This window comes from Momordica charantia (assembly GCF_013281855.1).
Source record: "Momordica charantia cultivar OHB3-1 chromosome 7 unlocalized genomic scaffold, Mcharantia_2.0 BLBB01000007.1, whole genome shotgun sequence".
Lineage (NCBI taxonomy): Eukaryota > Viridiplantae > Streptophyta > Magnoliopsida > Cucurbitales > Cucurbitaceae > Momordica > Momordica charantia.
This window is the reverse complement of record NW_028275165.1, coordinates 4,443,263-4,465,733: the sequence shown is the minus strand read 5'-3', so window position 1 is coordinate 4,465,733 and position 22,471 is coordinate 4,443,263. Positions and strand designations below refer to the sequence as shown.

General features: G+C 37.4%; 1 long non-coding RNA gene across 1 annotated transcript; it reads left to right on the top strand.

Moving 5' to 3' along the window:
* The first annotated feature begins 1,416 nt into the window (after positions 1 to 1,416).
* On the top strand, positions 1,417 to 4,474 carry LOC111023443 (uncharacterized). Its single transcript, XR_002603118.2, has 3 exons — positions 1,417 to 1,653; positions 2,419 to 2,463; positions 3,771 to 4,474. It is a non-coding gene; the product is annotated as an uncharacterized LOC111023443 (long non-coding RNA).
* The last annotated feature ends 17,997 nt before the right edge of the window (positions 4,475 to 22,471 follow it).

The window sequence follows — 22,471 nt, the reverse complement described above, 5'->3', positions numbered from 1 at the left end:
TGAATTCCATCTTGTGTAGTTATGTTTCCAGCTCCCCACTCGGTTTCGTCCCCAAAATGGTAGGCATATTGAGTCGGCGACTTGAGCCACTCTCACCAGTACAAATCAAAGGACGAGCCCTAATAGGCAAGAGTCCATAACTCACTCAGGATTGAGATCGAGTTACCTTTTCATCCTATTGAAATATTAATCTATTAGCTAACGGTGTTATAGTTAAAGATTAATTATTTCGTGGTCCGATCTTATACAAACTCATTGTATAAGATACCCCCACTCGCATGTCTCCACATGAATGACTTGGATCAAGTCATTTGTAACTATTACAGAGTGGGCCGTATCCATAGTGTTACCAGGATACGGTACCCAACCTTATCCATATACTATAGACCCTTTAGGTTACTACTGGAACATTATCCACTTGTATATCAAATATATATTGTATATATACACTGTATATCAAATATATATACTGTATATTAAATATATACTGTATATCTGTTATGTACTGTTCCAGTTACATGACATAATCTCAGATGTTAGTTTATTGGATTGAGTTAATGCAATTCTATCAATAACAACTTTATTGTTGAATATTTGTTTTATGTTTACAAACCACGAGTTTAGGGCATAAAACCCAACAATTTGGTGGGATAAGTTCAATTATATCCCTTCTTTTACTTCACCCATATATGATATGATCAGAGCTTGTGATACAGACAAGCCTTGTCTTCATTTGGTATATGATATATGAGATACAATGGTCGAAAAAGTTAAAGCAGCAATCTACAGACATGAAGGAAAGCATTTGGATAAAGTCTTGTCTTTCTATGATGTGGTGCATTAAATTTTGATTGATCAATGGAACAAAAATAATACTCCACTACACTATCTGGCACACTTCTTAATCCAAGGTACTCTAGAACTACCTCCTATTTTTATTTCTAATCACACTCTAGAGTTTGATATATATTTTATATTCTATCTAGGTATTACAGTGAAGAGTGGCTTCAAAAAGACAATAATCGAGTCTCACCACATCAAGGTTTGGAAGTAACTTGAGAGAGAATGAAATGTCTTAAAAGGTATTTTAGTACAAATGAGAAACGCTCAAAGGTACACCTGGAGTTCACCAATTTCTTTACAATGGCTACAGAATTTGCTGACTATGATTCTATAGGTGAAAGGTACTCTATGGATCCTAAAAGTTGGTGGGCCATCCATGGTGTCTATGCACCAACTTTGCAGACATTACGTAAGGACTGTTTAGTCTTTTTGTAACAAAAAAGAAAGAGAGAAATTTGGGAACTATTAAAGATTAGAGTTTAAAGGGTATATTGGTCTTTTAACTTAAAAGAAAAGAGGAAAAAAAAGAATTTGGTTTGAATTTTTAAGGCGACACGTGTGTGTGTGGTGTTGCCTTAGGGAAGTTGTGTATGACGTGTTTAAAAAAAAAAAGAGAAACAGAAAAGGAAAGGAAAGAAAAGAAAAGAAGAAAGAAGGGAAAAAAAAAAGAACAGAGAGGGGTGAAACGAAAATGGAGAAGGAAAGAGGAGGGAGAGGGAACGATGGTGAAGAAGAGAAAGAAGTGGAGAAGAAGAGTTTGAAGAAATTTGTTTTAAAAACAGCGGTATGGAGTTCTGGATTCATAGTTTGGTAAGTTTTTTAAAACTAAGTAGGAGAAATCATGGGTTATAGGACTTTTTAAGGTGAAATTTTGTGGGTTTTATTCTTTAGAAATTCTGTGAATCTGTGGATTTTTGTGGTTATATTCAAGAAATTGCTTAGAAGAAAATTTGAATTTCTGGCCTTAACAATCGTTTTACAGAAAACGTAAATGTTATTATGGATATCTTTAATGGTGGAATTTGAGGGGAATTTGTGAAGAAGAAGAAGGAAAATGAAGGTTGAGTTTATGGAATTTTAGAAGGTTTGAAGAGTAGGAATTTAGAGAGAAGTTCATAAAAAGAAAAAGGAAAACGGAGAAGGGTAATTGATAAGAGAAGGAAGAAGTTGCACAAGAAGAAAAAGAAAGAAGAAAAGGCTGTGGGTTTGGTAGGAGAAGAGAGAGGAGAGAAAAAGAAGATGGGTTGTTGAATAGAGGAGAGAGAAAGGGATTTTGGGATAAAAATAAATTAAGAAAAGTAAAATGAATTGCCAATTGGTAAAAGAAATGAGGTAATTCGTGGTTTGAAAATTAATGAAGGAAAATGTGAAGTTGAAAGGAAAGAGAAAATTGAGTTATGTTTGTGGGTCCCACACGTGTAAGGTGATAAGAAAGAGAAGTAGTGGGCTTTCAATGAAGAGAGAGGATGAGGAATTTTGAATAATTGGTTTTGTTTGAATATACTGTGATTAAAGTTTGGAAGTAGTTGATATTAGAATTAAGTAAAATAATTTGGTATTAAATCGATATTTCAGGTTGGTCAGAAATTGGAGGAAAGGACGACCGAGTTTAAAGGATTTGTGAGTGGTTGCTTTATTCAACGTTTTTGGATATTATTATTGACTTGTGAGTGGTTAATTTACTAAATGTTTTGGATATTATTATTGGAATTTGTGAGTGATTACTTTAGTAAATGTTTTGGTTATTATTGGAATTTGTGAGTGGTTTATTTTGGAAATGTTTTTAGAAGTATATCATAGTAGAATTTCAAGAAAGTACATATGTTATGTGTGTTTTAGCATTTCTGCTGAGAAATTTCTTTTGCCGAGAATTTAAAAATGTTTGGAAAATTTATAAATGTTTCTGAAAATTTAGAAAATGACTCTGGTTGTTTAAGAATTTAGAAATGTTTTAGAATTTGGAGAAATGATTTGTGGTTTAGGAATATGTTTGAAGTTTATTGAAATGTGGTTAGAAAGAGTGATTTAGAAATATTTTTAGAATAACTGTTTATGATAAGAATTAGAAATGTTTTATATTTTCAGTGGATTGTACGAAGTTTTTAGAAAGAAAGATTTCAGAAAGATTTTGAGAAACTATTATGAAGTGTTATTAAGATCGAGAGATTTCATAATCGTTTGAGAAATAGAATGTTGTGAAATGACTTAGAAAGAAAGATTTGAGAAAGTTAGAAAGAAATATTTTAGAAATGAATTGAGAAAGAAAGAAAATTTCTTAGAAAGAAGAATTTTAGAACAGTTTGTGAGATTGAAAATTTTATGCAGAAATAAGTTTTCAAACCACCATATTGTTGTATCCAGGTGATTACCCGTATGCTATGTGAATGTGTTTCTATAGTATACCCAGAAATAGAAGGTCTTTGGAACAATTTTACTCCACGTGTTGAGAGAATTATTCTGCTGTGTATATTGAGATTATTCTATGCCAGTAGACTAGAAATAGAATTATTCTACTGTGCGTATTGAGATTACTCTACGCTAGTAGACCAGAATAGAATGTGGATACATGTGTGGTGTTGAGTTTTCTGAACCTATTTATTGGTTGAAGGAAAATGTTTTATGTGATATTAGAAAGTGTTTTCCTAATTCTGTTTAATATTTCAGGAGAACAATTTACAAATTTATTTAGAGAATGCGTGCTATTACACGTTTATTATGAGAAAGTCTTTATGGGTTTTAGTTTCTAAAGTTTTATGAGATTTAATGAGAATATTTATTAGAACAGTTTTATAAGGTTTGTTTTGCAAAACTTAGAAACTTCAGTTGTTTATGAAAGAAGTTTTTACAATATTATTATTATTATTTTGTATTAATTTACCACTCACTGAGCTTCTCAGCTCATTCTTTACCCTTTGTTTTTCCCCCAGGTTGTATCTGAGTTTCAAAGAGAGAATGGACCAGTTTCTGCCACCCAGAGTCGTTAAGAAATTGCATATCATTTGTAGTTACATAATGAATAGTGTATCTAGAAGAAATTTAAGAATAGAAGTGATGTTAAAAGTTGGTTTAAAAGTCTAGAAGTTTTTCGACTATAGACTCTGCACCTAGTGGGGTCCATGGTCGGCGCGGTCCGTTCTTGAACTAGTAGGTGCTCTGGGACGGTTCGTGTCACATTAGCTATGAAGCTACTTGTGCAGCCTTCATCTTCCTCATGTTGTGAATGACACTGAAGTACATATTCATTTGTGTATTCTTTAAAGAGGAATAAGATGAAACCTCAACATGACTTAGTGTTTATCCATAGCAATCTTCGTCTTCTATCAAGAAGAACTCCAGAATATGCAAAACGAGATACAAAATTGTGGGACATTGCTAGAGATTATTTTGATTCATTTGAGGATGTAGGCATGCTTGAAATAACTTCCCTAGGATGAGCTAGAATTGGAGGTTTTAGTTTTTACTGATGATGGAAGTCAAATGGGTGAAGTAGATGACTCTGATAATGTTGGGAAAATGTGTAAAAGGCTTGGTTGATTTTAATTTCTATTTTTTGTGTTTAAAACATGTTTGTATTGGATATTGGATATTGTTGACGTTGATTATGATATGAATTTTATGGTATTTATGTTGATGTTTAAAAGGAAAAGTTTAATTTAAAAGTATTAAATATTGATAACATGTTAAAATATACATACATATAAATATTAAAAAAAATTCATGTGTCCTAGGCGTGTCGTGTCCTACTTTTTTGGAAATTGACGTGTCGTCGTGTCCGTGTCGCGTATCCGTGTCTGTGCTTCTTAGTCCACAACCTTTTTCGCTGGAGAACTTGTCCACATTCACAATCCAACTGTGTTTACTTATCTCATCTGAGCTGGCGGGGCAGGGTTAATCAGTGATAAAGTCCGTAACCGCTTGGCCTTTCATTATTGTCCTTGATTCGAAGCTTATGTTGTGCTCGCTAAGTTTGAGTGTCTACTTCATGAGTGTTCTCGATGTCTCAGGCTTTTGGAAGACCTGTTTGAGGGGAAAATTTGTCAGGATTTTCACCTTGTGAGCTTGGAAGTACGAACGCAGTTGTCGTGCTACTATAACCAAAGCTAGCGCTAGCTTCTCCATATGCGGATAGCGTGTCTCGGTGTTCATCACTGCCTTGCTGGTATGGTATACTGGACTCTACCAACCTGCTTCTTGCTTGATTAGGTCCGAGCTTATCGCACTTGCCGACACTACGAGATTGAGCTCGTCTCCTAGTAATTGTTTTTAGAGCAGCAGCATTGAACTCAGGTAGCTTTTAAACTCATCGAAGGCTATATGGCATTCTTGTGTCCATTCAAACTATTTTTTCTTCTGCAAGACTTTGAAGAACGACATACACTTATCGGTGCATCGCAACACGAGGTGGTTGAGCGTGATTCGCCTGTTGAGGCACTAGAGTTACTTCAGGTTCTGATGAGGTTGCATGTCTAATACAGCTCGAATTTTCTCGAGATTTGCCTCGATCCCGTGCAGATTGAACATGAAACCCAGAAATTCGCCAAAAGAGACTCCAAATGCACATTTATGCAGACTAAGCTTCATTTGATATCGTTGGAGGACCTAAAATGTATCCACTAGGTCGGCAATGTGCGAGGTCGCTTGTTTGGTCTTCACAAGCATGCCATCTATGTTGAATTCCATATTTCCCTTATCTGTTCGACAAACATTTTGTTTATCATGCGCTGGTAGGTCCCTCCAGCACTCTTTAGCCCGAAAGGCATCACCTTATAGCAATAGAGCCCCTGATTTATGATGAACGTGAATGGATGTGAATTCCAGAACAGAAGCATTATAACGCATTCTTGGAATTTTCTTTTGAAATTTGAAACACATAACATAAAACAGGGAAGAAAACCAACCTTTGTAGAAAATCCCTGCAAAAAGACAGTAGCTTGATTGGTCAGCCTCGAGTCATTCTACTTGCTATAACTTCGGCGTGGACCGAGTTTGTGGGAATTCATTTTAGAAATTCAGAAAAGGTGAGAGATTTTGGCAGAGTTTTTTTACACCATAACCTTGAAGAACTTTTTGCAGAGGTTCTGCATTTATGCAGGTGGGGAAGATAATTGCCTCCTTCCTGAGAAAATGCAAAGAGATTGTTAATTAACTTAATTTAAAACATATTTTAAATCAAAATTAATAAATTAAATAAATTAAATATGATTAACTAATTAAATCAAATTTAATTAAATGATTAATATTTAATTTAATTATTTAAATATTAAATAAATAATTAAAATAATTTAATTAATTAAATATTATTTTATTTCATTAAATATCATATATTTAATAAATCATAATCAAAAGCTTCCCACGTATAGTTTTAATGTGAATCATATTTGTATTAATTTTAACCTATAGTTTAAATATGAATCTAATTTATATCAATTATTTATTGAATCTTATTAAAAAAATATCTTTCATTTATAATATAATGTATCCATATACATTATAGTTTAATTGTATATTATACCACTAATTTACGTTCCCTTAATAAATTTGAACAATTCAAATTCTTCCAAATTCTTGATCCTCATTTTACCCGTCGTGAGCTAACAATAAGACCTAATGGACCTGTAGGCTATAAGCTCCAATGATTCGAGATTAAATAATTAAACTCATTAATTAATTTAAACAACATTCATTAACTATAGGTCATTCCACTAAAAAGCTATAGTTGCACTCTTATGCACTACAAAACACGTTGCGTCCATGGATATAACCATTAACAGTAAGTCGATCTTTCACGAGTGCTTATAACCTCAGCTGGGTCAAATTATCATTTTACCCATGGGTTACTTCTTGTACCTTAAGTACTACTAATCCTTTAATGAACAACTCAGTTATGGTTCGACCAATTACTGGAAGTCCCTCTTGAGTCAATGAGAGGGTGGGCCCCTCAAGTCCCGAAGTTAGTCCTTAAGGGAACACTCATCTACTTCCTTAAAGTTGGAAAGGAGTGAATTCCATCTCACGTAGTTACGTCCTCAACTCCCTATTCGGTTCGGTCCCCAAAATGGTAGGAATGTTGAGTCGGCAACCCGGTCACTCTCACCCATACGAATCAAAGGACGAACCCTCGTAGATAGGAGTTCGTAACTCACTCAAGATTAAGATCGAGTTACATGATCATCTTGTAAATTATTAATCTAAATAGTTAACGGTGTTACAACATTGATTAATAATTTCGCGGCCCAGTCTTGTACAAACTCATTGTATAGGATACCGTTGCTCACATGTCACTATATGAATGACCTGGATAGAGTCGTTTGTAAATGTTACAAAGCGAGTCGTATCTATAGTGTTACCAGGATGAGGTACCCAACCTTATCCATGTGCTATAGACCATTTAGGTTATTACTAGAACATTATCTACTTATATACCAATAACATATATAATTTATATACCGAGTATATTAATTGTATATCAAACATATACATGTTCCAGTTACATTAAATAACCTTGGATCTTAGTTTATTGGAATACAAGAAATGCAAAGCAATGAAAAATAATAACTTTTATTAATAATAAATAAATGTTTACATATTACAAACTCACGAGTTCAGGGCACTAAACCCAACAGAACGAGGTGTGCTCCTGGTCGGGAATGTGCATTTGATTTGATTGTACCCCGAGTAGGCATCCATGAACCTCAAGAGCTCATGACCCGCAGTTGCGTCTACTAGTTGATCGATCCGAGGAAGTGTGAAGCCATCTTTTTGGCATGCTCTGTTTAGGTTAGTGAAATCTACACACATCCTCCATGTTTCTGTTAGATTTTTTTACTAACACAACATTCGAGAGCCACGCGGGGTAATTAACTTCCTTGATATATTCAGTTTTCAAAAGTTATTGAACTTCTTCTACAATAGTTGTGTTTTTTTCAGCGTTTACAGGCCGTCTTCTTTTGTATTACAGGTCGCACAGAAGGGTCTATGTTAAGGTGATGTACCATTATGCTGGGGTCAATCCTAGGCATGTCTTCATGTGACCACGTGAACACATTAGAGTCGTTTTTCAAGAATTGGACGAGCTCCTCCTTCTTAATGGCCCCCAACTTCGTGCCAATGCTCACTCGCTTCTCTTGGTCGAGCAATGGGACGAGCACTAGGTCTTTTACGGGCTCTCCCCGATTTGGCTCGCCCGTCACTTTTTTCTCTTTGAGCTTGAACCCCCCGTGATTGTTGCACAGGTTGGTTTGAACACTACTACTTAACATTCCCTATAGGTCTTCTGCTCATGTAGCATTTCCTAGAGGTCTTCTGTTCGCGTTGCACAATTCCAATTCCCTTGGAAGTTGGGTATTTCAGTGCCTAGTGCAATGTCGATGGTACGACCTGCAGGTCGTGGATGATAGGTCGATCGAATATTGCATTGTATGCTGACCTAGCCTCGACTACCACAAATTCTGCCTTTTTTGTGATCTGGTGCTCTCCTTCCCTCAGAATGATAGGAATGTTTATGCATCCTTCGGGGGTCACTGGTTCACCTGCAAAACCCACCGGTGGGTTGGGGCTAGGCCTTAGCTGACCTCGCTCCCATCATAAGGCTATGTAAGTAGAAAACGACAAAATGTTATCTGAGGTGCCTCCATCGACCAAAATCCGTTTAATTGTAACGTGGTCGATCTAGGCCACAAGGCCGTCATTGTATGGGGCATGTATACCTTCAAGGTCCTTATCTGAGAACTTAATTTGGTGGGAGGTGACATGTGTGTAGCTGGCTCACATCTCGTGTCGCGCCTTGCGGGCGAGTGCCTTGTGTCACAACCATACTAGTAGAGAGTAGGTTTTGACACCTACGTAGTGGACAAGTGGTGGCGACATGCATATGTTGCCCGTCGGGCCATGTGGAGGGCCGAGAGAGAAGTGTCGTGATTCGATCAAGGAGGATGGTGCATCACCTATCACACCCAATGGATGTACTCAAGAATGCCTAGAGAAGGCATATGCATAATGCAAAGCGAAGGCGATGTTAGTGATGTTGGTGACAAGCTCAACGGGGGCCAGTTGGGGCCCCGGGCCATGACCCTAGAAGTCGGGGTTCCATCGAGAGTTTAGACGAGCGACTTTAGAGTTAGATGCATATTAGTGAGATATGTAAGCATGCCAAGTTTCGTGTCGAACGGAGTTCAAACGTGCGCTCTACGTTGGCGAGTGATTCCTCGCCATTTTGCACGTACACTCCTGCCAGACAAAGAATGCCTTAGAATGTACCTTAGGGGGAGGCATGGTGTCAACTCTCCACCACCCTTAGGCCCTGTGGCCTAAGTGAGCTACCCCACGGTACGTGCGTGTGTATAGCGTGGGTGAGCGTTGTAAGTCCAAGGTCTTGGGCGTCTTCCTTCGAGAATCGGAATCTCAAGGACAATGTCGGGCGATACGGGTGTGCCGGCATTGCGCCTCGTCCCATAGGCTGGAGGTTGTACATAAGGGCCGTTATGTTGTACGGTATGCTCGTAAGACAAGGCATGACTGCGGGAGTCGTCGTGCCTCGATTATGTCCGGATGGATGGATGTCCGAAAGGTCCCGATCATAAATACTAGTCCATGGGTCGGTTCTCGGTATGCATGTCCAAGTGATCAGCGAAGCCCGATGACATCCCGATGCTCGGGGTGGCATCCTACAGTACGGTAGGCACTCGATAAGTGAGAAAAAGCTAGTCTTTGCCAGGTAAGCGGCAAGACTCATCCCAGTTGCCAAGTTTAGTCATTCCTTCTCTGGATCTCGGTAGGAATCATCCCAGCAGTACCCGGTAAGGCCATTTAGCCCGTTATTGACTAGTTTCTCGACAGAAATAGTCTTAGAGGCGTTCGATGGGCCCGATAAGCTAGTTTTGACATAGTTAGGCGGCAGGAATCTTCCAGTTGTACCCGGTTGGCGTTTTAAGCTCGTTCTGAACCCGTTATAGGTCAAAACTCATCCCAGTAAGGTCTTGGCTCATCGTAGGAGCGGGACGGCCGAGTGGCCGAGAACCAAGATGGTTGGAAAAGTGAATTGAAGCTAAGTCAAGGAAGAAAGAACCTCGTCTAAGGTCCGACGAAGCCACAAAGGGAGCGAAAAGTAGATTAGGGTTAGAGTTCCCCGTAAGGCTGGCCATGGTCGAGCTTAGATCATGGCACCACACGATTGAAAAATGTACGACCGTGAAAGTTGGTATCAGAGCCATTCTTTGTGCGTTTAGTCGGACAGTTTGTCAAGCCAAGTGCAGTTTGATGACTTCGCAATTGTGTCAAGAGTGCCGGTTTGGCAAGGCAGTTGCGCCAGTCAGTATTAGAGGCAGAGAAAGAAGGGTCAAAGCCGAACTTCTTGCGACTCAATGATGTCAAGAGTAGGCATCTGATTGAGGGAAGTTCATCCCGTCATAAAGTGGGAACCAAGCTTATTTGCCAAGAGCTTGGGTGTTCTGTTGAACAAGAAAAGAAACCAAAGTCAAACCAGGTAGGGTGTCTTCGAAAGAGCCATTGCCATCAGAGGGATAGTGTCAATGGCTGCAAGCAGACAAGCCGGGGGTCAATGTGACATGCGTCGGTCAAGTGCAAGAGTGAAGGCATGTGAATCCCGAGTGGAAGCGGACCGTCGTTCGTGACTTTTGGGAAACAAAATCAAAAGTGTTGAGAAGAAAATACAAGGGAAAGTCTTTTACCTTTGAAGAACTTTTCTTCAACGAATTCCCGATGAACACCACCAAATGGTCTTCTGTGCTATCCTCTGGGTACGAGATCTTTGCTTGTCGGAGCAACAGTAGGGAATTTTTGAGAGAGCAAAAACCATGAGAAACCAATTCCTCTGTGTTTTTCTTTGCAAGTATTTTTCTTGAGAGAGCCTTGCAGAACTATTCTACTGGGTACCAAAAAGGAGGTGATGCGGGATAACTGCCCACATCACCACATCACCACATCACCACTCCCCAACGTTTTTGGGGGGAGAGGTGGTGTTTGTTTGTTTTTTTTTTATTAATTAAAATCAATTAATTAAATTAACTAATTAAAATTAATTAATTAACATTTAATTAATCAATAATTTAATTAATTATTAATCTAATTAATAATTAATCAAATTCAAATATTAATTAAATATAATTATAAGTTTGAATCATATTCAAACAACTCTCTCTTGTAAATCTATAGTTTTAATGTACATCTTATGCACATTATTTTTAACCTATAGTTTTAATATGAATCTTATTCATATTAACTTTATTTGAATCTCATTCAAATAATTTCTCTCATAATATATAGTTTTAATTTAGAGTTAACTATATATTATAATGTATCAATATACATATAATCCCTTAAGTAATTTGAACAGTTCAAATTCTTCCAAGTCCTTGATCCTCGTTTTACCCGTTATGAGCTAGCAAGGGGACCAAATGGACCTACAGATCAGAAACTCCAACGATGCGAGATTAATCAATCAAACTCATTGATCGAGTTAATCAACATGCGTTAACTACGGGTCACTCCACTAAAGACCCGCAGTTGCACTCTTCTCACTGCAGAATGTTTTCGTGTCCATGGATATATGACCATTAATGACAAGTCAATCCTTCACGAGTGCTCGTAACTCAATTTGGGTTAAATTACCATTTTACCCCTGAGTTACATCTTACTCCTTAAATACATTGCTCCTCTAATGAACAACCCGGTTATGGTTCGACCAATAACCAGAAGTCCCTCTCGGGCCAATGAGAGGGTGGGGCCCCTTGTTCAAGTCCCGGAGTCAGCATTTAAGAGAACACTCATCTACTCCCCTAAAGTCGAGGAGGAGTGAATTCCATCTTGTGAAGTTATGTTCCCAGCTCCACACTCGGTCTCGTCCCCAAAATGGTAGGAATATTGAGTCGGCAGTTTGGGCCACTCTCACCCATACAGATCAAAGGACGAGCCCTCACGGGCAGGAGTCCATAACTCACTCAGGATTGAGAATGAGTTACCTGGTCATCCTAAGAAACAGCAATCTATTAGTTAACGCTATTACATCTAAAGATTGACTATTTCGTGGTCCGGTCTTATACAAACTCATTGTATAGGATACCCCACTCTCATGTCTCCACACGAACGACCTGGATCGAGTCGTCTGTAACCTTTACAGAGTGGGCCGTATCCATAGTGTTGCCAGGATAAGGTACCCAGCCTTATCCATATACTATAGACCCTTTGGGTTATTCATGAGACATTATCCACTTGTATATCAGGGGTATATCAAACATATACCTCGTATATCAGGGGTATATCAATTATATACCGAGTATATCAAATATATACCCAGTACATATACTGTCCCGATTACACTAAAATAACCTTGGATGTTTAGTTTATTGGATTTTGGACAATGCAATGCTATGAATTCAACAACAAATTTATTGAATAAAACTTTATTGAATATACATTTGTTTTTACACAAAATACAAACTACGAGTTTAAGGCAACACACCCAACAAAGTTAGAGTGTTTAACTAAAGATAAGAAAAAAAAGGAAAAATACCTAATCTACAAAATCTTTGACTAAAACTAATTCAAGATTAAAACCTTTTAACAAAAAAAAAACGTTAAAAAAACCAAAATGGTCATTTCATTTATTTCTTCATTTTTTTTCCTTTTGATAACAACAATTAAATAATCTCATTTTTAATTTAATATATTATCACTTAGAAAAATAAATTCTTTAATAAAACTCAAATTAACTACAACTTACTTATTTAAACAGAAAAGAAAAGAAAATATAAAATAAATAAAACAAAATAAAATAAAATTTTAGCCGGACCAAATACAGTGTCTACAGCTTGCCCCCATTTGTGTATCCTTGCAAAAGTAAAAAGGTAGACAAAGGGAAAATGACAAAGGGTAAGGCGAAAAATTTTATTCAAACAAGGTAAGATAGAGATGGACCAAACTTGACACTAGGTAGGATCTCAACATGTAGAGGACTTGTACTTGATACAGGCCTTAACCTCGATCTTCGATCGGGTTCGATTTAACCAACAGGATAAAAGCAACGGATCTGACTTTAACACAGGCTTCGACCTCAACTTTTATTTATTTTGCAATAAGAAAAAGAAAAAAAAAAGAAAGAAACGCCATTTTGACTTTTAAAACAAAATCCTTTATTTATAAAAGAACGTTTTATTTTATTTGAATTTAAAAACATGTTTAAAATTTAAAACAAATCTTCTCTTTTAAATCCCACCTGAAATTATCAATAAAAAAAAAATCTTTTTGTTAAAAAGAAATTTCATTTATCAAAATCTTTTATTTTTCGAAAACACATTCAAACATATTTTAAAAGGTTTTGTTTGTTATTTTGAAAAGTTTTGTTTATTTAAAACAAATCTTTTTTAAAAAAGGGAGTATTCTAGATACTTTAAACTTTTTTTAAAACATTTCTTTTAAGAAAGTATCCTGCGTAGGATACTTCAAACTTAAAAAAAAAAAAAAAGAAGAAGAAGTATACACAATATCCTCCATATTCAGGTGTACCTCTGGGTTCGTCCAAATCTTGCTTTACTGGAGTTCTGTTGTGTTGCTGCTAGAGTTAGCGGGTTCGTCGCCGAAGTTTGTGGTGCGTTGCTACCATCTGCAAAGTTGCCGTCGGGATGGGTCGCTGGAGTTTTTTGTAGAGAGAGAAAGATGAAGTGGTGAGAGGTTGAAGAAGAAGGTGACTCATTTTAAGTGAGAGAAAGAAACTAAGTTTTCTAATAGACGTTATGCTCTTCCTTCTCTGCCCCTTTGATGCTACATTAATCCTCCTTTTATAGGGAAAAACAAAATTAGAGTGTTTAACTAAAGATAAGAAGAAAAAAGGAAAAAAAATACCTAATCTACAAATTCTTTGACTAAAACTAATTCAAGATTAAAACCTTTTAACAAAAAAAAAAACGTTAAAAAAACCAAAATGGTCATTTCATTTATTTCTTCATTTTTTTCCTTTTGATAACAACAATTAAATAATCTCATTTTTAATTTAATATATTATCACTTAGAAAAATAAATTCTTTAATAAAACTCAAATTAAGTACAATTTTCTTATTTAAATAGAAAAGAAAAGAAAATATAAAATAAATAAAATAAAATTTTAGCCGGACCAAATACAGTGTCTACAGCTTGCCCCCATTTGTGTATCCTTGCAAAAGTAAAAGGGTAGACAAAGGAAAAATGACAAAGGGTAAGGCGAAAAATTTTATTCAAACAAGGTAAGATAGAAATGGACCCAGCTTGACACTAGGTGGTATCTCAACATGTAGAGGAGTTGTACTTGATACAGGCCTTAACCTCGACATTTGATCGAGTTCGATTTAACCAACAAGATAAAAGCAACGGATCTGACTTTAACACAGGCTTCGACCTCAACTTAGATCGGGTTCAATTTAATCGAAAGATAATTGTTGCGTCCACACAATCGTGTTGACAACATGTGCAAGTATATATGAAATTGCCGATTGTAGCACGAAACGAGGTCGAATCCACAGGGACTTTGGATTATGTGCTAAACTATATTGACAGATACCAAAATGTAAAAATAAGAGAATATCGGTGTTTGTATTCTAACTAAACGAAATATAATAAATAAAGCGGTAAATGATCTCAATAGCAGACACACTTCGATAAGCTGATCACAGGAAGAGGTTACATAACAGATCAACGAAAATGAGGGGTTAACAGATATTGAAAAGTGGAGGAGACTTAACATGCTTTCACAGACTTCTCAACCTACCCTCTAGCTTGACAACATTCATTAATGCCCAACTTGACATGGTTCCCTTCCGAGACACCCAAACATGGATACCCACAACTCTCGTTGCTAAGTTTCCAAGCAATAAAAACAAGTTCTATGCATGATTAGGGGACCCCATTCTTGAGCATCCACAAATTACTATAGAAAAGTACTAATCACAAGTAGAGCAAGTCGACAATCCGTAAGCCCTCCCAGGTCGAAACTAGCATATAGAACAGAGTGACCAACAATGTTAGGTACGAATTAAGAAATAGAAATAGCTCTATTTAAAAACAAATGAAGTAGCTAAAGGTTCAGTTGTTCATCAGTTACAATATGTACATCTCCCCCGAAATGAGGTTTAGCTCATAAAGAAATAAGAAAATACAATGGGTAAAGGAAGAAGACAACCCATTTCAAGGGAATAGCAGAAAACCGAGGAAGAAGATGACGGCTCGATGCAGTAGTAATTATCCACCTCTGTCATTAGCTTTCTGCCCCGAAAAATGGAAAGATTCCTCCTCTTTGTTGTTTCAGCTCTAAAAAACGTTTCTCTATTAGAGTCTGTGTGTGTCGACCAGGGCACCCAGCTGAAGATCGTACGGACATGGTAAATTCTCGTGTCTAGCTGTTAACTGCGTAGTAATTCCATGCTCCCACGTCGCGTCGCTCCAACTTTCGTATGCTCTGACTTGAAGATGCTTTGTTCACTATTCTCTGGACCTAGCACTCTCTTTATGCTTTGTCTTTACTTCCAAACCTATGCAATTAAGCCTTAAATCATAGCATTTTGTACAATATTTAGCTAAAGCATTCAAGACTTGGGACTTTTAGCTCGGATTCCACTTTCTAATATTATCTATGATATTTAAGAGCTAAAATGGACACACTTTGACAATTATTTACATAAAAACACCCAAATATACACTAGAATAACTATCTTTTGGAGAGTTATCATCACACCCCAAACTTAAAATCTTGTTTGTCCCCAAGCAAGAGCATGCAATTCACTTCTGTTAACAAAAAAGGAACGTTAGAAACCTGCACTTCAAACATCTAGCCCTATGCCTCACCCTTTCATTTTGATTAAAAATGATAGAACTTACATACTATGTTAAGTACTTCAACTGGAGTAAAGAAATGGAGACAGCCTAAGTTTGTTCACACTCTGGAATGCGCTATTTTCTACCCATCTCTAGCTTCCTTCTACTTCCTAACCTCAAGTTTAACTTCTCCTAGAGATTTCTTTCTCAAGCCCCTGTCACTAGCCTAAACCATTCACCTTTGTACTACCAACTTGGGTTTTTTTAACCATGGGCTACTAGCCCTTTCTGATCTTGCAGCCTCCTTATGTTTTGGATGTGGGCTACTAGCCCCTCCTTTATTGATGATTTTTTTAAAGGGCTGCATACAGGATTAGAAAGATTCACGATTGTATACAAATACTAATAAAGGTATAAGAACTGAAAGTTCACTTCCCCAAACTTAAAAGATGGCATTGTCATTAATGCAGCAAAGGACATCTAGAATGCAATGCTCCAGCGCACCCCCAAACTTAAAGCGAGACTAATATGAAACTGTGAAGAATGGTCGCTAAGTGTATAAATACAGGAGTAAGGGGTGATTGCTAACAACTAAAGGGATCAATTATAAGAGGTCCATGCTAGCTATACAAAGATAAGGCTTGGCTTTGGATAGATAACCATTGAAATTCCTCCCTAAGGTAAGCGCTACTTGGGGCCAGTATTACGAGAGAGATGCTAGAGCATGGACGGGCAAATATGAACCAGATGGTGAACAAAAGAAAGCTAACACTCATTAAAATGCTCCAGCATCAACAGGGAAAACTACACACTAGCAGGCTCTAGCATCGAGACTGTATATACGAGGCAGGGCAAAAGGCAAATATTGAGAACACAAGATTACTAACAACTTTCTTTTTATCATCACTTTTGAGGGGGGATTCACATACTGAACTACAAAAAGAAAAATATGCAAAGACAGATTTGAAAGACAGAAACTTAAAATGCAGAAATTAAAACTGAACTAAACTAGACTAAGGAAAATAACAAGTAACAACAACCGGGGGGGGGGGGGTCCTTTTCCAAAGCAAAAGGGAAGGGAACTTCCCTTTCGCGGGTCAAGCATGTCAATGTTCTTTGTCTTCTTTCTCATCCAATGAGTCGTCCGTGGGATGATCTTTCTCTCTGGATCTACATCTTCTTCTCTCTCTTTGATGATGGGGCCGACTCTTGTGAAATATGAGCAGTATATCTCTTCCCCTCAATTGGGGAAATGAAAATTCTCTTTTTTACCTTTTTGTTTTTCTTGGAAGTGGTGACTAGACTTGCTCCTTCTTGCTCGATTCGTACCTTGGCCACTGGTTTGGAAGGTTTTTCCTTTTTCTCTTTGATGCATGATGCTTCCAGCTCTCTTTTCGGTCTCCTCGTCCTTGATTCTGAACCTTTTTGAGTCGGGTTGATGTCGGGTGGCTCTATTTTAGGTAAGTTTTCTGGCTTTTCCTCTACAATGATGTGCACTTTATCCACCAAGGCTGTAAGGCTATTATTTATTGAGGGCACAAGATGCTAGAGCATCTACCCTCTCTCCACTTGGTTGGCCCTCACTAGCAAGCATGCTATGCTGGGGCATCTGACAACTCAACATTTTTATACTTTTCTCCCGGTGCTGAGGTCTCTATCTCAACAGTAGCATCTTCCTTTACCATCATCTCTTTATTCCCATCACGAAAACCTTCTTGAGCTCCAGCATCCCTACTTATACAATGCTCCAGCATTGCTTCTGCACTCAATTCCTCCATTAAAGCTTCATCTAAAATCTTCAACATTGAACATTATCCTGATTCAGTAAGAAACTTCATGGAATCATAGACTGAGAACTTCACTTCCTGATATTGTAAGTGCATAGTTAGCTCTCCTTTATGGACATCCACGAGTGCTCTTCCAGTGGCAAGGAATGGTCTCCCAAGGATGATAGGGACCTTCTTATCTGCATTATAGTCCAAAATAATAAAGTCAACAGGGGAAATAAATTTGTCTACTTGTACCAGAAAATTTTCGATTTTCCCTTCTAGATGCGTGATTGATCGGTCTGCTAGTTGCAATGTGACTGTTGTAGGCCATGCTTCTCCCATTCCCAGCTTTTTGTAGATGGACAAGGACATGAGATTGATACTTGCCCCCAGATCGTAGAGTGTTTGGCCTATCTTCTGTCCTTCAATGGAAACAGGTATGATAAAGCTCCCAGGATCCTTCATCTTTTCCAGAATTTGCTTGTAAGGATAGTGCTACAGGCCTTGGTCATCGCCACAGTTTCATATTCTCCTACCTCTCTCTTCTTTATGAGTATCTTCTTTAGGAAGCGCATTGGATGTACCATCATTATTTCCTCCCTGATTTTCGCTCCAACATAAGTTAGGGTGGTTCCTCCAGCCCAGATTGTACGTATTGGAGTATGGATTGCCATTGTTATGAGCATTTCCCAAATAGTACATTGACTCTTGATTGTTATGGCAATTGTTGTAATGATGCTTTCCTTCACAAAAAGAGCAAGACATCTCTTGGATGTGGCTAACATTTGCCTTACCGGCAGATGCTCCTACTGTACTTTGCTGTGTCATGCTCCTCGTAACCAAATCTGTCAAATTTTCAATCTTTCAATTTAAGGTGGTGAAAGACTCTGATTCATTCAATCCCTTGCCTCCTTTCCCTTGAATGGCTCTAGGGTCAGACCATGAATGGTTGTTGGACGATATCCTTTCCAAGATGTTGAATGCTTCAGCATAAGGTTTTGCTAACAAAGTGCCATTTGCTGAGGCATCGATGACCAGACGTATGGCGTCATCCAAACCATTGTAGTATGTTTCGATCTAGATGCATCTTAGGATTCTATGATGAGGGCATTTTTGTAGAAGTCGTTTTAAATGCTTCAAGGACTCACTAATTGACTCCCCAACAAATTGCTGAAAATTGTTGGTTTCGCTTCTATACTTGACATTTTTGCTTGGTGGGAAGTACTTAATCAAAAATTTTCCCGCCAAGTCATCCCAGCTTGTAATCGATTCTAAAGGGAGTGACTCCAACAAAGTCCTCGCTTCATCTCTGAGTGAATGAGGGAACAACTTAAGCCGCAACACTTTCTTGCTACATCCTTCATCCTTAAACGAATTGCAAACTCCCATGAAAACTTCATATGTGAATGTGGGTCCTCCGTAGGATGTCCGTGAAACTGACTCGCTGTCTGGATCATCTGAAACTAAAGGGATCGGATCCCGCAGCGGAAGCGCGCGAACGCGTGTGCTTCAATCTTGTCTTAGAATTACAACAAAGAAAAGATATATAAGCATGAATAACAAGAAGTTAGTGATACATACCTTTGAATACACCTCTTCAATGTAGACATCAACGCCACCACAAAGTCTTCCTTGATATCCTCTGGATATTAAGAACTTGGTTTGTGGGAACCGTCTTATAATTGAAAGGGAAATTGAAAAATCGAGAGAGAGCTTTTCTCGTTTAGAGTTTCGGAAACTCTATTAACCGACGTTCGAACGATTGAAAAGAAATGAGAGAACCTCCCTTTTATAGGGAAGGAGGAATGAGGAGGAAGTCACCACTTCCCCACTCACTTCCCCACTTCCCATGAGGTGGGGAGTGAGAAAACCTCCCCACTATCCACCATTAATGGTGGAAAGTGGGAGGTTTTCTCCCATTTTCTTTCCTTTTTTTTATTTTAATTAAAATAAATTTATTTAAAATAATAATTAATTAAATCTAATTTAATTAATTAAAAAAATTATTAATTTAATTAAATTAAATCTAACTTAATTTAACCAAATTAATATATCACATTAATTTAATTAAATCATATTTAATTAAATTAAACATAAATTAATAAATTATATTAGAATCAAATTTTAATATTTATCTCTCTCATAATTTTGAGTCCAATTCAAAATTAACTTTATATTATAATGTATCAACATACATTATATTAATTGCATCTCATACAATTAACCTTAATTCCCTTTAACTAATTTGAACAATTCAAATTCTTTTCAAGACTAGCTATTCTTAACTATCCTTTACGAGCTAGCAAGGAGATCTAATGAATCTACAAATCGAAAAGCTCAATGATATGAGATTAAGTGATTAAACTCATTAACCACATTAATCAACATTCGTTAACTGTCGGTCACTCCACTAAAGACCCACAGTTGCATTCTTCTCACTGTAGAATATTTTGCGTCCATGGATTTTGACCATTAATGGTAAGTCAATCATTCATGAGTGTACGTAACCACAGCTGGGTCAAATTACCGTTTTACCCATGTGTTACATCTTGTACCTTAAGTACTGCTGATCCTCCAATGAACAACTCGGTTATGGTCCAACCAATAACCGGAAGTCCCTCTCGAGCTAGTGAGAGGGTGGGACCCCTTATTTAAGTCCCGGAGTCAACACTTAAGAGAACACTCATCTACTTACCCTAAAGTGGGGAAGAAGTGAATTCCATCTTGTGCAGTTATGTTCCCAGCTCCCCACTCGGTCTCGTCCCCAAAATGGTAGACATATTGAGTCGGCGGCTCGAGCCACTCTCACCCATACAAATCAAATAACGAGACCTAACAGGCAGGAGTTCGTAACTCACTCAGGATTGAGATTGAGTTACCTGATCATCCTATTGAAATATTAATCTATTAGCTAACGGTGTTACGGCTAAAAATTAATTATTTCATGGATCAAGTCATTTGTAACTATTACAAAGTGGGTCGTATCCATAGTATTACCAGGATAAGGTACCCAACATTATCCATATAATATAGACCCTTTAGGTTACTATTGGAACATTATCCACTTGTATATCGAATATATACTGTATATATATACACTATATATCAAATATATACGTTGTATATTAAATATATACTATATATCTATTATATACTATTCTAGTTACATCATATAACCTAGGATGTTAGTTTATTGGATTTGGGTTAATGCAATTCTGTCAATAACAACTTTATTGAATGAATATTTGTTTGATGTTTACAAACCACGAGTTTAGGGCATAAAACCCAACAGAAACATCGCTGACTTGAGTTCAAACTTTGGGGCTACAATTTCAGCTCCATGATTACTGGGTTGAAATTATAAAATGTCAGAGCTGCATACGCCCTGATTTCTCTGTCGATGTCATCTGCCAGTAATACAACATTGAGAGGTGGTACTGCTACCTCAGGGTTAGCAGCAACAGGAACCCGGTCTACTATTTCCTCAATCCTCACATTCGGTGGAATAGGCTAGCGCAAAGGTGGGTTAGGCGGATTCATATCTGCTTAAGCTTGGACTCTCCTCTGTTCTCTTCGATTTCTATGGAAAGTACGCTCTATCTCAGGATCTATAATATATTCCAAGCTCTCAAAATCGTTCATGCACCTACAACTACACGAAACTGTGAGAAAAAGAAAATTCAATTAAGCTCTGTATCTACAAACACTATTGTTTAAAATAAAATCACTAAGTCCCTAGCAACGGCGCCAAAAACTTGTTGTGTCCATACAATCGTGTGGACAACACGTGCAAGTATACACGAAATTACCGATTGTAGTACGAAACAAGGTCGAATCCACAGGGACTTTGGATTATGTTCTAAACTATATTTGCAGATACCAAAATGTAAAAACAAGAGAATATCGGTGTTTGTATTGTAACTAAACGAAATATAATAAACAAAATGGTAAATGATCTCAGTAGCAGACACACTTCAATAAGCTGATAACATGAAGAGGTTACATCACAGATCAACGAAAATGAGGGGTTAACATATATGGAAAAGTGAGGGAGACTTAACATGCTTTCACAGACTTCTCAACTTACCCTCTAGCTTGACAACATTCATTAGTGCCCAACTTGACATGGTTCCCTTCCGAGACACCCAAACATGGATACCAACAACTCCCATTGCTAAGTTTTCAAGCAATAAAAATAAGTTCTAGGCATGATTAGGGGACCTCATTCCTGAACATCCACAAATTACTATAGAAAAGTATTAATCACAAGTAGAGCAAGTCGGTAATCTGTAAGCTCTCTCGGGTTAATACATGAGCTAGCATACAGAACAGAGTGGACCAATGTTAGGTACGAATTAAGAAATAGAAACAGCTCTATTTAAAAATAAATGAAGTAGCTAGAGGTTCAGTTGTTCATCAGTTACAACATGTACATCTCCCCCGAAATGAGGTTTAGCTCATGAAGAAATAAGAAAATACAATGGGTAAAGGAAGAAGACAACCCATTTCAAGGGAATAGCAGAAAGCCAAGGAAAAAGATGACGGCTTGATGCAGCAGTCGATTATCCACCTCTGTCGTCAGCTTTTTGCCCCGAAAAATGGAGAGATTCCTCCTCCTTGTCGTTTTAGCTCTAAAAACGTGTCTCTATTGGGATATGTATTTGTCGGCTAGACAACATGTCTCTTTTATATCGGGTCCCGTTTTTAGGGCACCCAGCTGAAGATTGTACGGACATGGTAAATTCTCATGTCTGGCTGTTAACTGCGCAGTAATTCTATGCTTTCACGCCGCGTCGCTCCAGCTTTCGTTTGCTCTGACTTGAAGATGTTTCATTAACTCTTCTCTAGGCCTAGCACTCTCTTCATGCTTTGTCTCCTGCTTCGGCCAAACCTATGCAATTAAGCCAGAAATCAGAGCATTTAGCACAATATTTAGCTAAAGCATTCAAGACCTGAGACTTTTAGCTCGAATTCCACTTTCTAATATAATCTGTGATATTTAAGAGCTAAAATGGACATACTTTGACAATTCTTTACATAAAAACACCCAAATATACACTAGA